Here is a 5,571-nt window from a genome sequence, read left to right as displayed (position 1 = left end):
GTATCCATGGTGATATTTCCTTTTCATCACAAATTTTAGTAATTTGAGTTTTTCTCCTCTTTCTCTTGGTTGGCTTACCTAAGGATTTATCAGTTTTATTTATTTTTTCAAAGAGTCTACTGTTTGTTTCATTGATTTGTTTGTTTCATTGATTTCTGCTTATTTTAATTATTCTCTTTCACTGCTATTGTTATTGATTTGTTATTCATTTTTTAGGACCTGAAATATATTATTAGGTTATTTATTTGGTGACTTTCCATTCTTTTAATGAATGAACTCAATGCAATGACCTTTCCTCTTAGAACTGCCTTTATAGTGTTCCAGAAATTTTGATACATCATGTTGCTACTTTATTTCAGTTCTGATTTCTTATGCTATTCATTCAATAGTGTTTTATTTAGTCTCCAGGTGGCAACTTCTTTTTTTAGTTTCATCATTATTTCTAATTTCATTGCATTATGACCTGATAGAATGCAAGGTATTATCTGTATTTATTTTTTTGTATTTTCCAAGAGTTGTTTTGTGACCTCAAATATGTTCTATTGTAGGGAAAGATTCATATGCTGCTTAGAAAAAAGTCTATCCAGTCACTGATAGATGAAATATTATATATATGCCTCTTAAGTGTAAATTATTAATTGCATTTTTTGGTTCTATAGCTTCTTTATTTAGTTTTTGTTTGGAAATCTATCCAGTGGTGAAAGAGGTATGTTAAAGTTGCCTACTATTATTGTGTTGTGGTCTATTTAATTCCTAAAATTAATTCATTTGATGTATATAGATGCTCCATTGATAAATATTTATGATTGTTATGTCTTGTTGATATATAGTTCTCTTAAGCAGTATGAAATGTCCTTTTTTGTCCCTTTGGATTAACTTTGAAGTCCACTCTATCTGATATGATGAAAACCCCTGCTTGTTTATAAGACACCTGTGAGTGATACTTTTCCCCTTTCTTTTACCCTCAGTCCGTGGATGTCTTTACTTATGAGGTGAGTCTTTTGGAGATGGCATATTATTGGGTCTTATTAAAAATCCTATCTGCCAGTCTATGTCTTTTGATTAATGAGTTTAGGCCCTTTACATTCAATGTTATTAGTCAGAAATGATTTTTATTCCTTATTATTTTATTTTTGGCTCTTAATTTGAATTACTTTCTCCTTTGATTGACTTTTTCTGGTGTAGTTCCTCCATTTAATGATTTTCAATTTTATTTTTCATTTCTTCTTCATAAAATATTCTGAGTATGTTTTGTAGTGCAAACTTTCTAGTTGTGAATTGTCTTATTTATTATGGAAAGTTTTTATTTCATTGTCAACTCTGAAGCTTAATTTCACTGTTTATAGTATTGTTGGTTGGCATCCATTTTCACAATTTGGTATGTAAAATTCCAAGACCTTTGAGGATGTGGTTTGAGAAATCAGCTGAGATCTGGATTGGTTTCCCTCTGAATGTGACCTCTCATGTTTCTCTAGCAATTTTAAAATTCTATCTGTATGTTAGGCATTTTCTTAATATACCTTGTTGTGGGTCTGTTGTAATTTCGTATATTTGGAGTCCTGTAATCCTCCTGTATTTGACTTTCCATTTCATTCTTTATTCTTGTGAAATATTCTGATGTTATTTCATTGAAAAGATTGTGCATTCCTTTGGTTTGTATCTCTGAGCCTTTAGCTATCCTGATAAATCTCACATTTGGTCTTTTCATGTTGTACCGTATTTCTTGGAAGTTCTGTTCATGGTCTTTTTATATCTTTTCTCTACAGTCAACTTCATTTTCAAGATTCTATATTCTGTCTTTGTAGCCTGACACTCTGTCTTCCAAGTGGTCTAGTCTGTTGGTGATGCTCTCCATTGAGTTTTTGTTTTATTGATTCCTTCATTTTGAGAATTTCTGCTTGACTTTTTTTCTCAAAATCTCTATTAATCTGTTTCTTCAATTTTCTCTCTGATTTCACTGCTTACAGCATGCTTTACTTCACAGATCAGTTTATGAACTTCCTAGACTCCTTCTGACATTTCTTTCACTGTGGTGGTGTTAACAGATTCTTTCACTGGAGTGTTTTTGTTCATTTGGGTGCTTTGTTCCTTTAGTTTTTCATATTATTTGTTAGATCTCCATCTAACAGTATAGATCTTAGGCAGTAGAGTTTCTATCTTGTGGACTTACAGTGTCCCTGAAGGTTTCCAGTACCTCACAGTTTAGGGGGAGACAATAACAAAAACTAATGCAAACAGTACACAGTATTAAACCAAACAGTTTTCTGCTGTGACATCTACATGTTAATTGTCACAATAAACAAATGATGTGATCAGGTATTGCCCACAGTAAAAACAGAAAGTTTGCAAAAGGGTTTATAAGTTCAAATGGTAAACAGGAAAACAACAGGAGAGATGTAGAATGTGTGATGATTATGAGAGAGGAGGAGAGAAAATAGAAGTAAAAAATTTAAGGAAGAATGAAAGAGAGAACAATGGAGTCTTGCCCATTAGAAGAGAGAAAGAGAACCAAGGGAAATAGATGTGAGAAAAAAATGTAAAATAAAAATTAAAAAAATAAAATAAAAAACAAAATCAAGATATGCTTATCAAACATTCTAGCCTTCAAAGGACTGAGCCATGAAATGTAACTGACTTCAAAAAATGCTAGAAATGATAAAAAAGAGACAAATATGTGTAAGTGTCCATGAACCATTCAGCTCACAATTAAACAGAGCAAAGATAAAAGAAAAAGAAAATTATTGATGAAAAGTTAAAGAACTGTTTCCCCTAGAGTTCAAAAAATTCTGGGCTTCCCTTTTCAGTTGTTAGGTGGGGTGACTGGACTGTAGTGACTGCTCCACCCTCAGCGTGGGGTTGCTGCAGTGAGAGGAGATCCTGTAGGGGGTGCTCCTGGAGGCAGGGTTTAGGCTTAGGTAGGTTCCAGTTTCCTTGTTGAATGGTGATTGGTCTGAAGATCTTCAATCAGCCCACTCCAGGGCCCAGCAGTTGCCAGTCCCTGCTGGGGGACTGCTCCTGAAGAATCTCTCCACGCAGTGCAGGAGCCAATCCTTGGTCCCCTCCATTACCCATGGACCCCACATTTCCTGGTCTCTTGGGTTCCATCTCCAAACTATCACTCCCAACCCTGCCCATTCAATTCCCAGCTGGTTGAGTCCCTCCCGGCTGATCCTGCAAGCTGCTGGACTCAATGGGGAGGGGTGGAGCTGTTTGGGTTTCCACAGTCCGTATTCCCCCCATGTAAACCCTCTCTACATCTGATTTTATCCTGGCCAATTAGGAACTATTGTGTGGGTTTCCCAGGTCTGTACTTTGGGCCCAGCTCAGGTTTGCTAGGAATCGGTTCCCACAGCTGCTGGCCCCCGTGCAGGTGGCTACAAAATGTCTTCCTCTTTTCTCTGTGGGCAGCCAGGAGAGATGTGGCTTCTTTCCAGCACAAGCATACTGTGTAGCACTTCTTTCAGGTTAGTCTGGCAGTCTTTGATCTCTTATCTCTCTGAACCCAGACATGCGACAGGCCTTAAAAATGTGAGTTCTTTTAATCCCTTATCCCTCTGCTTCGCTCGTGGGGTAAGGGGCGTGGAGGGGGATGGCCCAGCAGCAGCACTGAGAATTTCTTCCTTATTTTGTTATATCCAACTTCTTGAGTCCCTGATCTGCTTTGAATGTCCAATATTAATTCCTGGTAAAGTTCCCCCTTCCCTCCCCAGCTTTTTTGAGTTAGTTCTCAAACCAGAAGACCACCAACCACAAGTGGAAAGAAGTGCTAAGGAGCCTGGGTCACAGCAGTCACAGCAGTTCACACAGCTCACAGGGGTAACTACTAGACCGTTTTGTTCTTACACAGTAACATTCTTTTTAGGGCACGTAGAGTTGTTTAAGCTGATTCATCTACAGTTGACTTAATTTCACTGAATCACGCTGACTAGGAATAAAGTTTATGTCTTGTGTTTCATTTATGGTAAGAGCTAGCAGTGAAATCAGGGAAACCAGGATGACTTAGATTTGGCTATGTGGCTATGGTGGATGGCTTTGGGGCACATCTCAACTGTGTTCACCTGTTGCATTCTACACTCTAATGATCACATCTCTAATGGTTCCTTGTTCCTGAAGTCCCCCACAGGCCATGCCCTGCTATCACTGTGTCAGAACTCTACTAGAGTATTTTATCTATTTCATGTTCCTCAAGGACAAGGGTCATTATTTTTCCTCTTATGGATCTCTGCATCCACTGTAGGGTCTGACATGTAGCATGTGCTCAACACATACTTCCTGAATGAATGAGTGAAGTCTAACTAACATGGTATACATGTGTGGTGCTACAGGATTACTGCACAGTAGGATATAAAACAAGGATATCCCTAAGTGGAAATTCATCAATTAGAAGTTGGCAAGTTATACTTGGATAAGAAAGAGTATTAGTTTACTAAATGGAAAGAAATGAATAAAGCACTTCTAGCACAGTTGTGAAGGGGCCTGCAAGACAGTTAGGCTGGAATCTCATTCTTTCGCAAGCAGAACCTCAGGAAATGAATGCCTTGAAACCTGTCTCTTCCCTTAGGAGGTAAAGAAAACCATGAGAGGAAATGCTGCCTGACTCTTAATTCTCATAAGATTTCACTGACTGGGTATGACATGACAGAGGTCTGGGAAGAAAATGAGCAAATCATTTGCAAATGCATAGAAATGATAGGAAGTCAGACATGTCCTGTCTTTGAACTGAATTCAGAGAAGATGGGAGAAGCCTATGGACAGAGATGCCACAAAAGCAGATTAAAGATGCTCTTTAAAAAAGAAAAATTAACAGTTAGTATCAAGTTTTGGAATGAAAAAAGTAATGAAAAATGACACATTATGTTTTTATGTGTTATATAGAAAAATCTCATGGGGCCAGAGATTTTTCCTTTTGAAAAATTAGGTTTCTTAAACATACATGAAAGTAACTTGGTAAGTTTAGAACTTAAGGGACATGGGCATATAATAAAATGGGAAATAAGTAAAGATGAACACAAAGAAAGCAAATGTCTTAAACCAAACAAAGGGTCAGAGAGGGCGGTTAAATCCCCACCTGAGCACAGATGCCAGGGCTCTTTGTCCAGCTGCAGTTTGACAGCTGCCGTGAGGTCTGAAACCAGGTCTAATTTTTTGAATTTGAGAGGCAAGAACTACTTCTCAGCCTGTTACATGTTGTCACCCCAGAGAAGGAAAACAGCACAGGAACGGAGCATTCTACTGGGAAGGACAGGAAAAACTGAATGGGAGAGAGGGGCAAGTTAAGAGCTGGTCTGCCACCTCAGGTGTGTTCCACAGGGAGACAAGCACATTGCATTGCTCAGATTCTTTCCACACTTTCTACATGTCTGCGATTTTCAGAATTAAAATTAAACATTTAAAACAAGTACTTAAATAATAGTAATAAGGAGGGAGATAAACTAAGCAGGTGAGACAGCCTGGGAGTCCTTCCACCCCAAATGTCCTACCATCTCAAGAAAACATCGTAAAATCCCTCCACTGACAGTTCTGCAGGAGAAAACGCCTGACTGGGCAAACCCACTTGGAAGCCACCATGGA

Source organism: Sciurus vulgaris (assembly GCF_902686455.1).
Source record: "Sciurus vulgaris genome assembly, chromosome: 13".
Taxonomy (NCBI): Eukaryota; Metazoa; Chordata; class Mammalia; order Rodentia; family Sciuridae; genus Sciurus; species Sciurus vulgaris.
Note: the sequence above shows the minus strand (reverse complement) of the source record.